This window comes from Lagenorhynchus albirostris, chromosome 16, assembly GCF_949774975.1.
Source record: "Lagenorhynchus albirostris chromosome 16, mLagAlb1.1, whole genome shotgun sequence".
In the NCBI taxonomy this organism is placed as follows: domain Eukaryota; kingdom Metazoa; phylum Chordata; class Mammalia; order Artiodactyla; family Delphinidae; genus Lagenorhynchus; species Lagenorhynchus albirostris.
In genome coordinates this window covers 10,316,464-10,339,631 of record NC_083110.1, presented here as the reverse complement: position 1 = coordinate 10,339,631, position 23,168 = coordinate 10,316,464, and the positions used below count along the sequence as shown (strand labels likewise).

General features: G+C 42.7%; 1 protein-coding gene across 1 annotated transcript in view; it reads right to left on the bottom strand.

Annotated features, from left to right (window-relative positions):
• The window catches only part of CHRM3 (cholinergic receptor muscarinic 3), a 57,623-nt gene that overhangs the window by 16,771 nt on the left and 17,684 nt on the right, over nucleotides 1-23,168 (bottom strand). The window lies entirely within an intron of this gene.

Below are 23,168 nucleotides of genomic sequence, written 5' to 3'. Positions count from 1 at the left end.
AGTCTTTTTTTGTGATAAAATAAAGTGGTTTCCTCATAGGTAACATGTTTAATGTATAGATATTTGATACATATGATTAATAAATATTCATCTTTTTTTATAAAAGCAAATTAGGCAAGAAAAAGACATAGTAATCATTGTTTCTCTCAACAACTTGAAAGTAAAACGTCCTGAAGATCAAAATGAATTCTACTGAAGAAGAAGAAGCATTGAAGGATGGGGAGAAGGAGACAGAATACAAAATGAAAAAACCCCACCAGTCATGGGGAAAAAAAAAAAAAACCTAGCAAGATGGCTTTAAATACTCAGCGAAGAATTTTATGCATGGCTAAGAGATTTAAAAGCATTGTGGGAAACTGATACAACATTGTAAATCAACTATACTTCAAATTAAAAACAAGCATTGTGGGAAGGATAGGAAACTAGGTAAATGAAAACAAGACACCACAATTATATTTTGATTTCTTTTGTCCTTCCAGGGACATGCTTTTTAAGTTCTTTTTATATGACTTTGAGGACAAACATCATGATGACCTCAGGACACTGCAGGTTTTGCTCTCGGTGTTTCCTTTCTGCTATCGTGATAGCATCTGTTCTTCAGGGAGCCAGGTGCTTTTCTAGGTGATGTGCATGTGTTAACTCATTTAATCCTCATCATAATCATGTGAGGTGGAGGCTATTAGGCTTTCTACTTGAAGCTAAAGAAACTGGTATAGCAAGTGGTTAAAAGACCTGCCCAGAGTCCACATACAACTAATTGTAAGACACAGGTGTGCTGGCTCCGAGTCTATTCCTAACCTCTATCCTAGTAGCGGATTTGTCATGAACAAGCAAAATTTTCAAACAATACGTAAGTGTATAAAGCAGAAATTCAGTCCTCTTGCCCTTGCCTTTCTCATTCCCATGCCCTAGAGGTAACCACTGGCAACAGTTCACTTGGTAAATATTTGTGAGATGAATGGATATGTCCTTCCCAAACGTGTTCTTGTAATTACAAAATACATATGTGTGTTTTTAAGCACTCACTACGTGCCAGGCACTGTTCTCTTTGTTTACACACATTAAGTCTTTTAATCTGCCTAACAACCCTGTGAGTTAAGTCTTTTACTTAATGTCCAGATGAGAAAATGGAGGCACAGAGAGGTTAAGTGACTGAGCCAGATCACACAGCTCCTCAGTTGCAGAGTTAAGATGTGAAGCAAGGCAATCTGACCCAAAATTTTGCTCCCAAACAAACAATGGTATTATGTTCCCTAGTTTTCTGTTTTTCATTTTCACAATGTATCATGGGCATCGTTCTCATTCAGTGCAGATAAACCTACGTCACACATACTTTAAAATGAACTCAAAAACATAGAGAGGGACTGTTGAGGATTCATCTATTGGCAGATTGTGTTCTTGACTCAAATAGAATTTTCAGGGCAGGTAAGGGCATGTTGCTGTGTTTGCTGAGGGTTCTTTCTTTGAAGTGAAAGAGTGAAGAGCATGAATGCAGCCAATACAAATCCTAAGACACTCCAAAAATGAGTCTGGCGGGTATCCAAACTCATTTTCCCCCACAAGTTCTACTGTAATTTCAGAAGGAGTTAAAGGCCAGCCTCAGTTTATCAGTGTTTAAAAGAGCTATCCATTGACTACCTCGCTCACATCACAAAATTGTGTAGAAAACCAAACAAATGAATAGATATGAAAGCACTCTGATGAAGTATAAGATGGATCAGGAGCTTAAACAACTCTTAAAACACTAAACTCCAAGGGCATTTGCAGTTTTTGATTAAAAAATAAAATGGAAATGAAATTCTTTAAATATGACATACCAGTATAAAAAAAGAGACTATTTTATTGAAAGTACTACCTATCTCTTAAAATGAAACAATGAGAACAGAAACTGTGAGAATTGAAATAAAATAATAATAAAATGTATATTTTGGCACAGCCTGTATAATTAAATATTGGAAAACAATGATCTCTTGTTTTAAATTTCCTGAACCCAAATGGAAACTAAAACTCACATCACTATTAATTCTGGCTCCATGGGATGAAAAACAAAGAGGCCAAGGAAGAAAGTTGAGCTAGTCCAAAGAAACAGTGCGAATCCTCATCGTAAAATGCGAGAGGAATGTGAATTAAAAATTAAACCCTGAAAGTGTGAAATCAATAAAATGAAAAGATTTATCCAGGCAGAAAAGAAGAAATTATACTGGGGTTTATGAATAAAAACAAACAAAAAATAACTTCAGGTTGACTGTTGTGGCTTGGTGCCTGGAATTACTTTTAAAAGGAATCTGCACTTCCTCTGAGCGATATACTGGCTGCCTGGGCCTCGCCTGGGCCTCTTGGCATGAGAGTACTTTGCGCTGATGAGCTCAGAAGTATCATGTCTTATCACCTGCCCCTAAGCTTCCCGAGGTCAAGGAACTGGGCTCATACGTGTGTACAACCCAGCCGGTGGGTGATTTGGAGCCAGACACACCTGACAGCAAACTCCCCATGTACACCTAAGTTATCTGGGTAGATGACTTCACCCTCTGTGGTGAGGCTTGTGTTTATCTTCCCTGGGATAATATTTGAAAACATATAATTCAGTGGCTGAGATATGAAGTCTCTGTCTGCAGTAAATATTATTATTAGCTGTATCTTACTGTTGATTACATGCATGAAACACTCCATAGAATTAATATACCACAATGGGGGCAGCCATAATTCACCAAAGGAATTCTTTTAGCAATTGCCAACCCCCAGATTCAAATGATTTTATTTTATTTTTTTAACATCTTTATTGCAGTATAATTGCTCTATAGTAATGTGTTAGTTTCTGCTGTATAAAAAGTGAATCAGCTATATGCATATGTATATCCCCTTATCTCCTCCCTCTTGTGCCTCCCTCCCATCCTCCCTACCCCACCCCTCTAGGTGGTCACAAAGCACAGAGCTGATCTCCCTGTGCTATGCAGCTGCTTCCCACTAGCTGTCTACTTTACATTTGGTAGTGTATGTATGTCCATGCCACTCTCTCACTTCATCCCAGCTTACCCTTACCCCTCCCTGTGTCCTCAAGTCCATTCTCTATGTCTGCGTCTTTATTCCTGTCCTGCCCCTAGGTTCTTCAGAACCACTTTTTTTTTTTGATTCCATATATATGTGTTAGCATACTTTTTTTTTTTTTCTCTTTCTGACTTACTTCACTCTGTATGACAGACTCTAGGTCCATCCACCTCACTACAAATAACTCAATTTCATTTCTTTTTATGGCTGAGTAATATTCCATTGTATATATGTGCCACATCTTCTTTATCTATCAAATGATTTTAAAGTCTTCAGGATCTAAGTGATTCAGCATGGAACACAACATTCGCAGTGGAGATTGCACTGTGTGTTGCAAAGTGCTGTGCATATTGCTGAACTGATATATTTCAGGGTCTACAACATGGTTTATGACACAACCAATTCTATAATAACCGATAATACCTGTCATCCATTGAGTGCTTACTATGTCCATATATATGTTCCATATATGGCATATATGGAATATGCCTTCATAAATGCTATATAATGTGCCACTCCATATAAGGTGTGTGTGTGTATATATATATATATATATATATATATACACACACACACACACACGTGTATGTAATATGCCTCCATAAGTGCCACATATATATATGTAATGTGCCACTCTGTATATGGCATACATATATTAATTATACATATTCAAAAAATATATATATACACATATTCATTAGGGTAAATCCTTATCATAACTCTATAAGGTGGATATTCTTAGTATTTTATGTTTGAGGAAACTGAGGCTCAGAGGAGTTAAGAACCTGCCCCAGGGACACTGGACTAGTTAAATACCGGTGCTGGGATTACTGTGTGTATCTGACACTGAAACACACTCTGTTTAGCTTACCCTACAGTGGGCTCCTCTTGTAATTGGCATTAATCACGTGATTATTGTTGTGTTCATACATTGCTAGTTTAAGAATCAACACATTTGATTCTTCTTTCTCTGTGACAGATGAACATGGAAATGGTTTGTAAGAGGGTGCAAGACTAAATAGGGTGAGGGTCTTCCGGAATTTAAAGTTATACTCTGTGATTGTCTTTTTCTTTTTTTTAATTTGTATTTTATATTGGAGTATAGTTGATTGACAATGTTGTATTAGTTTCAGGTGTACAGCAAAGTGATTCAATTATACATGTTATCTTTTTTTTCAAATTCTTTTCTAATGTAGGTTATTACAGAACATTGAGCAGAGTTCCCTGTGCTATACAGTAGGTCCTTGTTGGTTATCTATTTTAAATATAGCAGTGTGTACATGTCAATCCCTAAGTCCCAATGATTGTCTTTTTCATACTTAACCTCCCTCACTATGCTTGATGTCCTCCGGAGGGCCTGTCATTTAGAATTGGTAAAATTTTCTTTTTTTTTTTTTTTTTTTGGTGATACGCGGGCCCGACTGCCGCGGCCTCTCCCACTGCGGAGCACAGGCTCCGGACGCGCAGGCCCAGCGGCCATGGCTCACAGGCCCAGCCACTCCGCGGCACATGGGATCCTCCCGGACCGGGGCACGAACCCGCGTCCCCTGCATTGGCAGGCGGACTCTCAACCACTGGGCCACCAGGGAAGCCCTAGAATTGGTTAAATTTTTGACACAGTCTCAGCGTATCTCAGCCCAGGACTGAAGGCTGAAACACTGCCCCATGAACACCTGCTAAAGTGAACGGACTGGTTCCTGGTCACCAGCTGCCGTGGAGATGATGAGGTACCTTGTTGTTCTCCATCACTGGTGTAGCCTGGTTGAACCAGCCTGCATAAGCCAAAAGTGATGGAGATGTACAGATCTTCCTCGACTTATGATGGGATTAAGCCCTGATAAACCCATTGTAAATTTAAAATATCCTAAAACAAAAATGCATTGAATACACCTAACCTACCAAACATCATAGCTTAGCCTAGCCTTAAAACGTGCTCAGAACACTTACATTAGCCTACAGTTGGCCAAAATCATCGAACACAAAGGCTATTTTACGATAAAGTGTTGAATATCTCATGCAATTTACTGAATGTTGTACTGAAAGTGAACAACAGAATGGTTGTCTGGGTACAGAATGGTTGTAAGTGTATCAGATGTTGACCCTTGTGATCACGTGGCTGGCTGGCAGCCAGCCCACCGCCCAGCATCACAGGAGAGTATTTTGACCATATATCACTAGCCAAGGAAAAGATCAAAATTTGAAGTACGGTTTCTACCGTGTGTTGTTTTTCACACCATCGTAAAGTTGAAAAATCCTAAGTCGAACCATCAGAAGTCAGGGCCGGTCTGTACACTTTATCCCTTTAGCTCTAACCCTTGTGTTCTGTTGCCTGTGCTTTGTCATGCAGTCTCTGCGCCTTTTGTAAAAGAATGTTGCCTATAGCCTGAAACATACAGGAGAGCCCATTCTGGCTCTGACCTTTAAAAGTGTAACACTTTTCCATTCATACAGAGATAAAAAGTTGCAGAACAGAAAACAACAATTGCCTTGTTGGAGGTTTATAGAAACATCCTAGCTTGACCTGCAAGGACAGCTGCAAGAACAAAAGATTCCTGCACCAAGAAGTTGAAACAACCAACCACACCCAGTCCCCTTTTGGTATAAAAGAAGCCTGAATTTTAATTTAGAAAGATCGTTCTTTGGGAAACTAGTCCACCATCATCTTGGTCTGCTGGCTTTCCGAATAAAGTCTCTGTTCCTTGCCCCAGTACCTCATGTCTCGATTTACTGGCCTGTCGTTCAGGGAGTAGTACGAGCTGGGACTCAGTAATACGCTGAGGTGACCTGAGACTTCTGGGCAGGTGTCACACTCCAGAAGAAGCAGCACTAAGATCACTGCCTTCCTCCTCTGGCCCTGGCACATTAGGAAACTTGGATGTGGGAAGTTACTGATGAAAATTAATTGTTTGGGGAAGCTGATGAACACACTGCTTGGTTTCTCCATGAAGGCATGGACATGCATCAGAATAGACAGCTTTATCCAGTTTATTTTTCATTGCCATTCTTAATGACATATGAGTGTTGGTGTCAGAATGCATCCGTCTCCAGAGAAAAACACCACCATGACTATCAACACCACAACTTCAACAAGAAAAGCTTTCAACTCTAAAAAGAGACTGCAAAAGAAACGGCTTTTTATAAAATTCATATTTCAATATATTCCAACCAGGGGCAGATACAGATTTTGTGGAGACTGGAGCTTCTCTAAATCTATTGTCCTCCTTTAACAAAATGAACACAAAATTATGACTACAAAATGCCACCACTCCTCTCTCCCTCAGGGGTCCATGTAAGTGGTAGAACTTGAAGGTTCTGATTTATTAGATTCACAGTAAATCTTCTCCTGATTCCAATAAAAATTGAGATGATCTGGTTATGACTGAGATACTGAAAGTTTTAAAATCTCTGCACATAGCTAAGTAACTCAATATGTGTATTCATATATTTAGAGGTAATGAAAGTCTCTCCAAAAGCATCTCAACAAACGTATACAAATAGAATGGCTGGAAATCCTGATGCTGTAAGGAAGGAGATTCAACTTGCCCAGGTATAATGCATTTCAGGGAATTAGATGACTGAAGGTGTAATCAGCTTTGAAAATTGTTTGAGAACCCACAAGTTCCCACTGTACACTATCAAATGATCCCATCCAAAAAGGGGGAAATAGGGAAAAAAGGAAGAGCAAATTCCCTCTGTTGGTGAGCTGGTGTCAATGCAGAGCCAGAAGTAAGGGGACCCATCCCTGAACACAGGGAACACAAGGCATTGTGAGTCACATAAGCAAGTTCTTCAAGAAGGACAAAGGGACAAATCGGGACATGCAAACATCACAGTTGGGGGATTTAGTGTTTCTGAGAATAATAAAGAATAATAAATAGGAGGTCACTTTTATAACACCACATGCCAAAGCAACATTTATGGGACAATTTTCTCCATGTATTTGGTACCATGTCATGCACAGAGGCCCAGTAAGGCTCACTGGAGCCCAGCTGCAATAAACAGCATATCTGTGACAAATGGTACTATATCCAGCTGCAGGCAGTTGTCTACTGTAGTTCCTGAAGGAATGTGAGGTTCAGCCAACTTAAAATTCTTAATTACAGATCTGGAAATGAACGCTAATGCAATTTTCACATGATATTAGATTTGCAACTATTGTAAGAAGACCTGTGGAAATCGAAGGAACTGCCCACTATTATGCAATTTATTTAAAGAAAAACTCTGACCAGATGTTAGGCTATTCAAGGCCACTGAAGATAGAAGACATACAGAAGGATTAAGTTAGAACTGTTTCCAGGAAATATTTAAATAAGATATGATAATGAGACAGAAGAGCTGGCCCTGAAAAAATGTTTCCATGGGAACGTCTATTTTCTCCTCCCTGTGATATTTTAAATTAGAATACATATCCATCAGTGTTGGAAACCCTCATTGCACATACCCAAAGGATTATCATTGGTCTTTAGCACATCTCCCTTCCTGTGGGAGACTCCTCTGCTGGCCATCCAGCGCTCAAGATCAGTTTTGGAATGCTTACAATTGCAACCCAAGACTTCCCTCTCTCACCAAAGTTTGGGTATGAGAGAAGATTCAATTCAAGGCTTAGACTCTACTTCAACAAGGATTGAAGAAGAACCATTCTTACCCTCCTTGCTTACTTAAACAATCACCGCCACATGACTCGCTCTGGCTTGAAATAACAAAACACACCTAAGGAGAAATTAGGGGAGCAGCCTACGTGGTACTAAATTTCTTAGCAAAACTCTTAGGAATAGTCACAAGATCATTTAGAAACCGCTTCAGGAGCATTTTAATTAGCCTTCCCCTCAATAATCTAGTGAGGTACCAGAGAGAGGCTAGTTTCCATTTGACAAGATCAGAGAATGAGCAAGATGTAGGACCCACTTTAACCTGGTGCACTTCGAGCAGTTAGCTATTTAGCTTAGTCGCCTTCCACGGTATGGGAATGGGCCTGCTAGGGAGCTAAAGGTTCCCTATGGGACCTTTAAGGGAAAAACCACGGCAGGTGTCATGTTTACAGAGGATTAATAGCTTAGTCACTGTATGGACATAGGAAGCACTGAGCAGGTGTGCCCTTTACTTGATTAAGGCACGATGTGATTGCTGGAGTACCCACCGCAGAAAGATGGTACCAAAGTTGTCACCAAATAAACTTATCTGCTGCTAAAAATACACTGAGGGCTTTAGCACAAAAGCAACGTAGTGATATTTCTTTCAGGGTACAGAAAATGATCGCCAATAACAGTCAACAAGCCAACCAGTTTTAATTAGATGAGTATGGGCTTCACTCATATGAGTTTCCTCAACCACTGGTTCTCAGAGTGTGGTCCCTGTCACACTTTGAGCATCACATCAACCGGTTACTTGTTAGACATGCACATTTTTGGGGCCTACTCCAGATGTCCTGTATCAGAAGTTCTGGAGGTGGGGACAAGCAATCTGTGTTTTAACAAGTCTTCCAGGTATTTCTAATGCATGCTCAAGGTGGAGAACCATTGTCCTAGATGATTGGCATGTGTCTTCTATCTCACGGGTTTACAGAATCAAGCCACCCTCACATACTGTGTACCATGGGGGCATTTCAGGGATATCAATTATTTTTCATTCCTTCTAAGGCACCTGCCTGTTACAATTTTTCCAATGATCTCTAAAAATTTCTCTTCAGGCATTCCTCCTGGTCGCCTCCCCAACCCCAATTCTTATCAGATTCTAAACACGCAGTTAGATTGTAAACTCTTTGACAGTAAGAAGGAATCAAGACCAGTGGCCTAATCCATGTCCTCTATCTCTAAGACATCTGCTGTTGGGGGCTAAGCATACTTTACTTGTTTTCTACCAGCCACCGAACAAGAATTCATTCTGCACCTTTCCTACCGATTCAGCCTCCTAAGGCCTTGAAAGATACTTAACAAAGTTCAAGGCATGTGTTTTTAACTCAGGGGATTATAGTCCAGCTGAAGCTTCTGTTTCGCTGTTCCCTCCACAACGCCAAATAAAGTGATGGGCAGAACTTAAACAAAGACCTGCTGAGTGACTACCTAGGAAGAGTAATATTTAAAACTTACTAGTAAGCACCGTAGGACTGCTGGATTGAATCTGCATGCACAGGCACGCTCAGTAAAGCCAGAGTTACTAAAAGAAAAAAGATATTTCAAGATGCCTGTGGTGAGCTATTTTTCTTACCCCTTATCCATTTACACAAAAGAGATGAACCAGATCAGCCTCAAAAAGCTTCATTAAGGAAACTAAGAAGCATTACTATAATCATCATGTATCAGTGTATTAGCTTCCCGTGGCTGCCATAACAAATGACCCCAATTTAGGGGCTTAAGAACAAGAGAAATTTATTCTCTCACAGTCCTAGTGGTTAGAAGTCCAACAAGGTGTTGCAGTTCCTCCAGAATCCCTTCCAGGCTTCTTCCAGCTTCTAGTGGCTCCAGGCATCCCTTGGTTTGTGGCAGTAATCTGCCTCTATGGTCACTTTGCCAACTCCTCTTTGTCTTCTCCTCTGGATGTCTTCTATAAGGACACTTGTCATTGGATTTGGGGCTCTCATAGATAATCAGGATGATCTTCTTATCTCAGGCCCTTAATTTCATCTCTAATGACCCTTTTTCCAAATAAGGTAACATTCATAAATTCCACGAGGTTAGGATGTGGGCATATCTTTTGGGGGCTAAAGTTAGCATAGGATAAAGCAGGCAAATTTAGCTCTCCTCCTGAGAATAGAACTTTTATCAAACAGAGGCCGATGTTTGTGTTTGTTGATGGGGTTCTCTTTTCATATGATGAATATAGTTCCTTTGGAATGCTAGCTTCATCAGTGTGTTTTTTATTTGCATTGGAAAAATTTTAAGAGGAGAGAAACACTTTCAATAATACTTCAAGAAAAAAAAGACCCCCAAATTAGAGATGTGGATAAAGGTACATACAGATGTCAGAAGTGAAGTGGTAGGAAAGCAGACACAGTAGGTAGGGGGACATTTCATCCTCAGCAGCTTTACTTACATTTCAATTTCATTTATTCATATGTTTGTAACAGGGAAGAACACATCCGACTCCATATTAGATCTGTTTCTTTTACTTTAACCTTTATGCTTTGTTGCCTGTGCTTAGTCACGCTGGTTCTGTACCTTTTGTGAAAGGTCGGGATAGCCTGAAATATACAGGATAGCCCATTCTCAGGGTTCTGACCTTTAAGAGTGCATTCATATAGAAATAAAAAGTTACATAAATAACATTTGTCTTGTTGGAGGTTTAAAGGAACATTGTGACCTGACCTACCTGCACAGCTGCAAGAACAAAGGATGTCAGACACCAAGAAGTGTGCAACAAATAATCACGCTCCTCCCTCACCTGGCCTTTAAAAAGCCTTGCTGAAATCCTTTGTGGGGTTGGGGGTTTTGGGGGACGAGCCACCTGTCTCCTTGCATGGCCCTGCAATAAACCTTTCTCTGCTCCAAACTATGATGTTTTGGTTTGTTTGGCTTTACTGTGCATTGGGCACACAAACTTGCATTCAGTAACATGCTCATATGTTCAACAAATAAGAATTCAGGGCTTCCCTGGTGGCGCAGTGGTTAAGAATCCGCCTGCCAATGCAGGGGACACAGGTTCGAGCCCTGGTCCGGGAAGATCCCACATGCCGCGGAGCAAGTAAGCCCGTGCGCCACAACTACTGAGCCTGTGCTCTAGAGCCCACGAGCCACAACTACCGAGCCCACGTGCCACAACTACTGAAGCCCGTGCGCCTAGAGACTGTGGTCCTCAACAAGAGAAGCCACTGCAAGAAGAAGCCCGCACACTGCAGCAAAGAGTAGCCCCCGCTCATCACAACTAGAGGAAAGCCCGCGTGCAGCAACGAAGACACAACGCAGCCAAAAATAAATTAATTAATTAAAAAAAAATTCAATGTGCATGGATTGGTTAAAAGTAATGGCTGAACACAAACCCAGACTTAGTGTGAGTTCAAACCCTTATTCCAGTTTTGTGCCTTTAGGCAAGTTATTTAATCTCTCCGTGCCTCAGTTTCCTCATCTGTAAAACGTGGTACGAGTGCCTGAGTGTGGGGATTAAATAAATTAAGCACTTCAGGGCTTCTCTGGTGGCAAGTGGTTAAGAATCTGCCTGCCAACGCAGGGGGCACGGGTTTGAGCCCTGTTTCGGGAAGATCCCACATGCCACGGAGCAACTAAGCCCGTGCGCCACGACTACTGAGCCTGCGCTCTAGAGCCCGCGAGCCACAACTACTGAGCCTGCATGCCACAACTACTGAAGCCCACGTGCCTAGAGTCTGTGCTCTGCAACAAGAGAAGCCACCGCAATGAAAATCCCTCACGCCGCAATGAAGAGTAGCCCCCGCTCACCGCAACTAGAGAAAGCCCGCGCACAGCAACAAAGACCCAACACAGCCAAAAAAATAAAAAATAAAATAAATAAATTAAGCACTTCAAATGCAGAGCACATATAGAATAGGTCGTGTTTGCTAAAGACATAAAAGTGCCCGATTCTGTGCTTTTGGGATGAACAAGACAAATGAAAGGTTACATTCTAACAGAAAGGACAATCCTTCAAACAATGGACACAATTGTGGTGCTGCAAAGAAATAAAGCTCTGAGCTGAAGTTAAAGGGTATCTGGGGACCCAATTTTAGAAAATGAGGGGAGGGGTCAGCTCTTTAATGAGGCGCCATTTAACCTGAGAACTAAAGCGTAAAAAAGTGAAGCCATGCAAAATGTGGGTGGGGGAGCATTATGGGCTGAGAGATGTTGGTTCTTGATAAGACAGACTTTTGTATTTTACAATGATGAGTCAAAGCGGGGGCACTTATTCTATTGAGTAATTGGTTAAATGTCATTTGATGTTTCAACAGAACCTAGACCACAGGGGGTGGACACAGGCAGGAAATTCTCCAGAGCCACAAAGAAAACATCCCATGCAGAGGGAGTGCATGGATATGTATTTCCTAAGCTACTACAGCAAGATGATCCTCAAATCACCTTGGAGAGAATCCTCCCTATTGTAAAAAGTAGCCTCAAAACTGTGGAGTACCCTGGAATAGAAATCCCACCCATCGGTAAATTTCAATTCACTATAGGTTTATCTGATACACGTGGTGCAGCCAGTTCCCTCTATATGAGAGTCTGCAAGGGACCCTGCTATGGCTGCTAGGCCATATGGCCTCGTTGTAGCAGACATACATGGTAGTATAAAGGTATGTACATTTCAGGTTAAAATTTAGCATAGATTAGATTTTCCTTCAAATTTGTCTTATTGCTCCCATGCAAGTTAACAACTGACTACTCTCAGTGTTTCCAAAATATGCATGAATATGTGAAAGACGACACATGTGAAAGGCTTTAGGAGGTTACTATAGCTCTCTGTACCTCAGTTTCCTAAATGGTCAAGTGGAGATAATAGCACCAACCTAGGATTGTGCTGGAATTAAGTAAATGACTCTATGTAGTTTGAACAGTGTCTGCACATAGTAAGGACCCAGTAAGTGTTGAATGATTACAGTTATCCTTTACTAGTATCAGTGGGAAACCTCTTTAAAGATTATTTATTTATTTATGGCTGTGTTGGATCTTCGTTGCTGCGCAACGGGCTTTCCTCTCGTTGCGGCGAGTGGGGGTTACTCTTCGTTGCGGTGTGTGGGCTTCTCATTGCAGTGGCTTCTCTTGTTGCAGAGCACGGGCTCTAGGCACGTGGGCTTCAGTAGTTGTGGCAGGTGGGCTCAGTAGTTGTTGCTCACGGGCTCTAGAGCGCAGGCTCAGTAGTGTGGCATATGGGCTTAGCTGCTCCGCTGCATGTGGGATCTTCTCGGACCAGGGCGTGAACCCGCGTGCCCTGCATTGGCAGTCGGATTCTTACCCACTGGGTCACAAGGGAAACCCCATCACTGGGAAACCTCTTAATTCAAAACCTCTTAATTAGTAAAAAGAAGCCAAAGGAACAACTAATGATCACCATCATTTGGAGCAGGTCTGCGCTAATTAGCAGATGATTTGGGGCAAGTCATTTTTCCCTGAAGGCTTCAATTTTCTCCTGGGTAAAATGAGGACAGTGGAGGAAATCATTGTTCTCCAGCTGTAACTTTGTAGAACTCTTGTGTTTCTAACCCCCTCAGTGCTTCTGTAGGTTCTGTTGTTTCACTAATGGTCCATCAAGAGAGAGACCTACTGCCTTGCAGGGAAAACAACCATAAAAAGGTTTTCTTCCATTGGTGAAACTGGCATGCAAACAACTTCCTTTAAATAGTTATTCAAAGGGCACAGGAAGCAGATGGTTGAGGGTGAGTTCCAACTCAGTAGCTTAGGAAAGAACCCTGGGAAAATTAAGGTAAAATCTGGAGATGTGGATTTTTCTGTTTGATTTAGGACATGGGAAGCTTTGGGGAAAATGCGATTGCGGGCAGCGTGAGGCAACTGATAATTATCCAAACGAGAACCCAGGTATATTTGTGGATGGGGCCCCGATCAATCTGCACTCTTGATTGATTCCTTCTCTATTGCTTTCACTTTTTTCCCTTTCATTTTTACCCCCTTCTCCCACTTTCCTGTTAGGCCAGTTGGTGGCAGCTTTAGCAACCCGCACTGCCTCCTGGTTCACAGTTCTTTTATGGGGCACCTGCTCTCTGCCTTCATCACTAAGTGTCTTACTCTCTGCTTCCTCAGCTGAAAACTGGGATTGCTGCGGTTTCCTCTTCTGAACTCAGAAGAGTTCAGCAAATTAACAGCAACAAGAGATGTTTGAAACTCTCCATTGCATCTTCATGGCCGTCAGAAGCAGGTATAATCGAAGTATGTTCAGTGCTGTTGTCACGACTGGGGAGGGGAGATTTTTATTGAGGCAGAGGGACCAGACACGAAGCTGTGTGTGATTGACTGGTTCTGCTTTGGACCAGTGAGTACTCCTCTAAGGGGGTTGGAGGGGCGAGAAGGAAGGAGGGCAGTTCTCTCTCCTCTCTGGCTTTCATCACTCTGGCTTCTGCTCACCCCCAACTGCCAGCACGTAGCCCGGTGCCTGGACCAACCAGTTCACTGGGGAGCCCGATTTTCAATTTGACGATTCATGGCTCCCTTGCTGGGGGAGTTTCAGATTGAACGAAGAAAGCCTGACAGATTTATAGATGCTTTAGTAAACGTTTAGTGACACAAAATTGGTTTCTGAGGTAACGCGGCTATAAACACCAAATTGATAAAACCTGGAAAGCAAAGCCCAGTTTGAATGGCCTACTGAGGCTTGGGATGTTTAAAGCAGTGCTTCTCAAGCGGGGGCGGGGGGGCGTCCAGTAGCAGCAGAGTCACTGGGGAGCTTGCTGGAAGTGCACAGTTCTTGGACCCCATGCCAGACCCGCTGAGTCAGGAGCTCTGGGGGTGACACCCAGCAATCAGGGTTGTTTTAACCAGCTCTCCAGGGGATTCTGATGCTCATTCAAGTTCAAGGACTACCTCTTTTCTTTCTGCTGTGTCTCTGCACTTGCCACTCTCTGGACCTGGAAAGTCTTGCCTCACCTTCCAGGGTCACCTGGTCAAGTCCAGAAGATGCTGATGGAAAATCCTCCCCTCACCCCGCACGTCCTCAGGCTGGGTTAGGTGCCTCAGCTGGGCAGTCACAGAGCACCCAGCACGTGTTCTCACGCGGCAATGACGAAACCAACTGCGCTTCAACTGTCCGTCTGATTGCCCACCTCCCTTAGCACCTGTGGTCAGCTAAGGGTAGATTTTGTTTTTTTAAAATCTAACAATTTAAAAACACCGAGAAGATGGTCATCACATAACATTTTCTGTTAGAAAAAAATTCTGGAATTTCTTTGCACGGGAAGAAGCATGTCAACTGACCCCTGGGTCTGAATCCTCTCACCAAACTGAGCCTCAGTCTCTTCACCTGTAAAATGGATCGATGACCTTTCTGCAGCAGTTTTGAAAGTTAGAAATCACCCACAGCTGTATCTAGCACATAATAGGCACTAAATAAATGACAACTGGTGTTATTATTCACCAGGTAGAATTTATTTACCGTGTAGTTGAAAATTTGATTCTTAAAAAAAAAAAAACAGGACTGTGGTTTCCCTAAAGTCCCCAACTTCCTATAGGATTTTAATGAAAAGTGCCTGTACGTTTCAAAATACACATCTTTCAGTTAGGTTCTGAAGGAATGATGATGATAGAATCTTAAGTGGAACCTAAATTACCTGTGAGTGCCTTTCAAAGATTAAAATTGCAAGCGAACACAAAGACTCTATGTGGGCCTGTGTTTATGAGAGAGAGAGAGAGGGAGAAATTCTAACATAAACTTGCTTTGTGTTCTGTAAGCCGCTTCTCGCGCAGCAATTTTCCAGACATTTTGTACTTGCTCTCTCTGTTGAAGATATCAATGATGATGACTTGTGGAAAGTGAAAACAGAATGATGTTTGTCTCTTCCTGAGAGCTGTTCAATAGGCAAGCGACTTTTTGCAAATCTGCCTGGTTTGAAACACTTTAGTGACCCCAAAAGTGAAGCTAAAAAAGGGTCATGAGCATAGAGAAGAGACTTGTGGTTGCCAACGGGGAGGGGGGTGGGGGAGGGATGGATTGGGAGTTTGGGATGAGCAGATGCAAACTAGTATATATAGGATGGATAAGCAACAAGGTCCCAGTGTATAGCACAGGGAACTATATTCAACATCCTATAATAAACCATAATGGAAAAGAATATGAAAAAGAGTATATATATGTATAACTGAATCACTTTGCTGAACACCAGAAACTAAAACAACAGTGTAAATCAACTATACTTCAATAAAATAAATTAAAAAAAAAAAGGTTATGGAGTGTTCAATAACCACTCTAGAAACTGATTGTTGGCATAACCAAAATTTAAAAAAAAAGAATATATAGTATGCGCAAATGTAGAGTAACTTCAGCAGAAACCCCTCTGGTTTCCTAGTTTCTGCTATTTAACCCTGTCAGGTTGGCACAGGTGGTTGGCCAGAGTGAGATGACCGGAGCAGGTCGGATGACATTCTTTCTCCCAAGAATGTGCATTTGGGACTGAATGGCAGGCGGTGGGTCGCTGGAGGCTAGTTTCCTGTACAGTGGAGATGTACCCTCAGGCTATGGATGTGTAGAGAAGTTTGGAGAGAGTTGGTCTGCCGATGAGACCAGGGCACAGCGGAAGACACAATTCTGCTTGGGGTCCTAATGGCTTTCCAGGTCCTAGTTAGGGCCTCACGTAAGCCTCGCCCTTTTCCCTGCCTCAGGTTCCCTGTGATACTTGTTATCATCTCACTACCTCTCTGTTTTGCTTGCACTATCTCCAGCTGCTTTGAAGCTGGTAAACCACAGGAGCCGTAACCATAAATGCGTGTCAGCCATAAATGCTTACCGATATTTTAACATTGAGAAATCAGATCAATTTTAAGGATGTGGGGCTCTTTATCTCTGTGTATAACTATCAGTTATGTGCAAAGACCCCATAAATTGAAGCTGGTTATTCAAATAATTCCTATCCATTGGGCTAATACCACTAACAGCCAAAGGAGAGCTGGAACTGGGAACAAAGGCTGGACTGCCATTCTTTGATTTTGAATAATCTGCAAAAGTGGAGTTATCCAGCATGTTACCAGTGGGAAAGGTATGGAAATCAGCTTTTTGATGCCCCCATCTTCGCAAATTAAGGACGAAGATGCAGTCAAGTATAGGGGATGCTATTTACTTCTACAGCAATGTATAAAGCTACCTTCGAGGAGGACAGTTTGGGAAAGAGGCTGGGGTGGCAGTAAGTGTCCTGATTGGAGGATGGAGGGAGCAATTAAATATAAATTTCTGTCCTTTAATTCCTTTGAAATTGTCTTGGAAGAAACAACAGGAGAGATTATAAGAAGCATTATACAGAAAAATACTAACTTCCAGTCAATTTTGACCAATTGCTACTCATTTCCCCCAACATGTTAAATCAAACACCAAGATTAGATCAACAATCTGAGGCAGACTGAACATAAAACAGCAATGGCTACACAACACTGTCTGAAGATACAGCCCCTAACATCACTGTTGTCAATAAAAAACACGACTCAGTTACATCCTAATTGTCACACTGTTCCATAGATCAGGGGCTGACTGTGGACCAGATTTGACAAGCCCTCTTATTTTGTAAGGTCTGTTGAGCTAAGAAACGTTTTTACATTTTTAAGTGGTTCAGAATAAAATCAAAAGAATAACATTTTGCAGTGCATGGGAAGTATATGGAATTCCATCTTTAGTCTCTATAAATAAAGTTTACTGGAAAAAGCCAGGCCCATTTGTTTACGCTTTCATGCAACAGAGCTGAACAGTTGCAAGACCATAGGACAGTGAAACCTAGTATTTATCTGGCCCTTCACAGAAAAAGTCTGTGGCCCCCTGCCATGCAAGCACACCTAGCCTTCTTTGTAACATGCATCTACTCTCGAGCCGTTGGTCCTGAGGGGCAGGGATCTTGTCTGTCTTATTACTACTGTTTACCTAGCAGGTGGCACAGGCTTCCCAGGTAGTTGGCATTTCAGTATATTTGCCAAATGACTGAACAATGAACAATGACTTCTTGGGCATTTTTCTAGTCAGACAAATACAAAGACATATAATATACTGACCCTGCCTTTAGGTTTAAATTTAACCAGGGACATCGAACATATACATGTGTGTATGTTCTAAATGAATACATATATGTGTGTATGTGCACATACATACACATATTTACATGTATATTTATTTAGAATATATATATATCCTAAAACTAAAGTTGCAAGGAAACCATGTGAAGGAAACCTACACACAGGGACGTTCAAATTGAGTTCACACTGAGTTCAAAACCAGTTCCAAAGACAAATGCTGGCACCTTTGGCAAGTCATTTGTCCTCCTGAGCCTGGTTTCCTCAACTGTAAAATGGGGATACTCTCTCTGGGTTCCTGTGAAGCTAAAATAAAATGATGTGTGTAAAATTCCTAGTCAACTGGTGGGCATGAGGTAAATGACAGTCCTCATGTGTTAAGAATCCAGTGAACACCGTGGAGACAGAGCCTGAGTGTTATGAACACAACTGGGAGGAGAGGAGGTTCTTTAGCTGGCCTGTGAAAAACCAGATCCTGGATCTAAGACGGCAGGTCAGCATCAGGAAGTATGTGGCACACGCAGAGGAAAATGAAACGAGGGCGGCAGTACCGGAGGGTGCACGTACAGGGAAATGGGAGAAAGACACACAGAGAAACAGCAAATTATGCATGGCCTGCTTCCGGGGTTCTGACTCTTATGTGAAAAGAATTGAGGTCTGCTACAGGAAGTGATAGCTGTAAAAAGCAGTTTTTAGAAAATTTCCCTGCACGTGATCATGTTACCAGTGTGGGCTTTCAGCTTTTTCACAGTTCTAGCCTCGAAGACCCCAGAGGTGTTTGGATGCATACATCCCAGTGTCCTTGCTGAGCCCAGTCGTGATTTTAAAACCGTTTGAGGATCCCAGGAAGAGTCGCGCTTCCCTAACAATTCCTGGGGCCATCAATATCCTGGGACCATTTCAAAAGTACTTTCTGGAGACAACAATCTTCTGGTCCTCGATTCTGCACGTAGTTCCAGAAGGAAAAAAATATGAACTGAAGGGTTGTTCTGCAAATCTTTCAAGCCGAACAAGAGAAACTTTGAGGAAAGCACTGTTTTGGGCAGGTGGCTTATGTTCTGAGGAATTCGGAGACTGCTGATTCCTGAGGTCTGTTCATGACATCGATCACAGCATGTATACGACTTGAAAAAACAGACTCGTGGGGCCAAAAATACTCCACAGTTTAGCCTGACTGCAGGCTGTCAGAATGTTATATTCTGATTTTGATACTTCCTTCTGATGTTTGGACATTTTCACAAGTATTATGTTTACTTTTTTTTTCCGGTTTTTCTTTATAAAAGTAGACCGTGTGGACTCAGGCTTAAAGGGCTGCTTCAGGAAAGGATGAGTGTCGTGGCCCGCCATTTCTCAGTTCTTCTGGATAAATCATTTAGCCCCAGTTGCTTGTTGTGGAGATGATTTTGAGTGTGGGCCCCTCTCACACATAGGTAGTGAGCTAGTTCTCTTCAGGAAGGTTCTCGCCATAGGTACTCCTCTTCCTGGCCTAGCCATGCCTGAAGGTCTGTTGGGTATAACTGGAGCTTTGATTTGTCACAGAGCGTCGGAGTTGGAAGGTATCATCAGCTCACCAACCTCAAGTGACATGGCAGCTTCTTACCCCATTTTACAGACATGAAAACTGAGGCCTTTAGGGTTTCAGTCTAAAATTGAGAAGTGGTAATGACAAAGGTTCAGGTCTTCTGACTCACAGGAAATTGTATTTTGATCACACTATGTACAGTGTTTAATCAGTAGCTCCAGGTCAGAGTGGGCTGGGAAACCAGGCCTCATCTATGTAGTAAACACCAGCAATTCCCAAAGTGGCCAGGGGCTAGGGTGGGGGTGAGGTATGTTGGCCACCTTACCAAGGTTATCAGAACAACCAGGGACTAATTGTTTTGTGTTTCTATTTTCAGAATTCAGTCAACACAATTGTCCAAATTAATTAGCAAGATGTAAAAAGCCTGCATATAAACATGGGCATATTTGTGGCCCAAGAACTTTTTTTACTCTTGGCCCCAATTAAAATTTTCAGTGTACCCCTCCTATTTGGCCAATCTTTGGGAATGCTGCCTTTTACTGAGGAGAAAAGGAGAACCTATTCTAGGTTAATGCACTTATATTAAGTCTAAGGCAGTAAGCATTAGAGCCCCTTAGGCTGGGTAGCTCATGGAACTGCAAGTATCTACTCAAAACACAACGACAGGGACATATTACAAATTAACAGACCAAGACAAAGCAAAGAGAAGAAGAAACAGACCACTAATCATATATTCTGATTCAGGTTTACTACAGTACTTACTTCCACCCATACTGTACATAAAACACAGAAAATAATAATACCATAGGCTACTCTGTAGTACCTCCCAGACAGCCTCTGTTATAAGTAATAATATGTGTTTAAATAAATGCCATTATAATTTTAACTTTTCACTTTCCTTGATCATCTTCTCTCACTAGCAGTTTTGGAGCAATTCCACAATCCTCACTTTGCAGAACTCACTGCTGGGGTAGGTCAGACATGGTACCTTAGATCAGAAGGGCAGCACATTAGCTATGAGTCTGGGAGACACAAGGAGAAGGAAAGCACAAAATTGCTTCTGTAATTGTTATCATTTTCATCCCTGCTCACTTGAAGTGAAGCTAGCTTTCAGCTATGCCAGAGGCGAAAACGAATGAACGTCATTTTAGTCTAAAAGAGGATAAACATACCCGGCACCTGTGATCAGTCACCTATTTAATGTACCAGTGAGAATGGATGGAAAGCAGGATCTCCTTAGAGCAATTCTGCTTTAGACAGGTTTTAATACTAAGGAAGGTGGCTAACGAGGTTGACAGCCATTCTGGAAGCATAACCGCAGAGTGATTGCCCAACACAAAACACATAGGAGGCACTTTACTTCCTTCCAGAACGCCAGGTGAAAATTTGGGGAAAAATATCTAAAGAACAAACAACAAAACCAGTCCCTGGAACCCTGAAACAGCTCACCTCTGAGATGGAGCCATCGCATCAGCTGATCCATTTTGTGTTTGAATTGTTCGTCTGTCCTAGCACTCGCAGGAAGGGATGGTGTCAGATGTCTGGCACCTTGCTGACACTCAACAAACAATATTAATCCTTATCATATGACTTAATCGAAGGCCTGCACAGGAAACTAACAGACGAGGTTTCATCTGTCCTCCCTGCCCGGAAGGGGTAATTCCACTTATTTGGACAACTGTAAGGTGCCTGGGAAATGGAAACGCTCAGCTCTTTGCTTCTCACCTCTCCTAATGTCCCTAGGTCTAAACCTGTGACTGTACAGCATATGTGACTTGTAGGTCTACTTCCTTCTGTCAGCCTTGTACGCAAACACCTTTTCTTTCCTTCTTTAGATAATAAACTCCTTGTGTGCAAAGATTGTGCGATTTACACACTGAGAATCTTCCCAGGAGAGCCTCATAGAATGTTCCCTTATCCTATTCGGCTTTGAGAACCAAGGAGTAACTGGCCAAGAAGAATGCCAGAATGGCTCTCAAATGTAAAGGATACATGGCAGTGGAAACAATAAGCCCCAACAGCCCATTCTGAATAGAAGACAATGCACCTGAAACCAAGAAACGAGTTGAACGTGACTGCAAGGGCTTCTCCCCTTCACAGACTCTCCCCTCCTCTCCAGATGCCTGAAACCTCTGGCACTCCAGTAATTAAGGAATTTATGTCCCATCAATGAATAGTTACCAAACATCCAGGTAGAACAAGGCATATAAAAATTTTAGACACAGCCCCTTTCCTACAGGAATTCACAATTGGGGCAAATGATGACATACGCACAGGAAGAGAGAATACCTACCAAGAGGCCATAAATACTGTAATAAGTATAAATTTAGGGCTCTGGGGGTCAGAGGGAGGAAGCAGCCCTCGGGTGTGGATGGGATGAGCCAGGCCTCCTCAAAGGAAGCTGCAGGCCTCCGGGTCAGGTGAATTCTCTGTTCCACCTAATTGGCTAATTATTATGTTCCAGGCTGCAAGGCTGTTTTTGACTGCGTGTTCTTTTCAGATGGAGAGGTTAGAGCCGGAAGTGGGGAAGAACTGTTGGCTCATTCCTGGGGCTTGAAAAAGCATCCCTCTGACTTGCCTCCCACCATTGTTTCTGGACCAATTCTCAACTCTTTCATCTTCCTCCGAGCCCAGCTTTCAGTCTGCATCACACTGCCTTGCATGTGGCTGACAATCTGTAGTATCACGTGCCATGGCTCCTCTCGGCGCACGGTGCCGGGGCGGCGCGCAGACCCCACTTGCACACACCCCCTTCATGTTCCAGTGCTACACAGCGTTCCTCCCTACTGCCCTGCTGTGTTAGGGCTGATAACTTACAGTGGTTTACCTGGGGCCCTGCCTCGGGGTGGGGCCAAGTCTGCAGTGCAGGTGGGCTCCAGGGCTCTCCTGGGACTGGGTGGAAACAGGCGCCAGCCAAGAAGCATCCCTGCTCAGCTCCTGAGAACACTGCCCCAACCATTCCAGGCACAGGAATTCTCACCACAGGCTCTGTTTCCCGGGAACCTGACCTAAGGTTTACAAAGCGATTTCACGGGTATTTTTATTTCATGAGAAGCAGGCTATTGTCCACATTTTCTCAATCTTGAAATTGAAGCTCAAAGACATGAAGTTGTAGCATCAGTGATAACAACAGGGCTTCTTAAGCAGCAAAGGCTCCTGTCTCAGCACCATACTTTCATTAATTCACCTACCCTTCCCCCAAGGCTGAGATGGGGCTCCAGGCTCTGGGGTCTTTCCCCTGGTGCATGGCTGGAAGTATTGGATCTTCTTTTATTCGGTTGAGCAGGGAGGCAGGGAGGAGGGTGGTAAAGGAGGATTTTGAGTATTGGATGGTGGTTGAGAATGAACTTGAGGACTTCCTAGGATGGGGTCATAGACTTGGCTTGAAGGTGTGGGTGAGGCAAAGCAGCACGGTAGCATTCACAGTAAAGTGAGCTTTGTTTGGGTGTTTCTGTTGACATATCTTTTATCTAATTTATCATTTAAGGTCAGGAGCTGCCACTTACAGAGAGAGAGAGACAGAGACAGAGACAGAGACAATGAGGAGAACAGCCCCTCCACGTGGGCTCTGGGTGGCAGTCCAGCTACACCACATGAGTAAATACACGTGGTATTTGGCGACAGGTGTAAAATAAACATGCCCAGTGGAAGTTTGGACTACGGTACCCTGATGCCGCATTATCATTTAAGGTCACCAGAGACCACGTACAGCAACATGCTGTAGTAGTTCCCTAATGTTCTTCTCTGAAAGCATCCAAGGCTATCGCCGAGCAGTTTAATTTCTTGCCCACACAGTAGTACTTTCCCGCAAACTCCTTCAGAGGCCCATGTTTCATATCTGTTTACAGTGCATGGAGGACGGGACAGGGAAAGATAAGGAAGCGCTTGGAGGAGGGGTGCCATGGGCACATCGTCGGGGGGCTTCTGCCTCATTTTCCTCCTTAGCT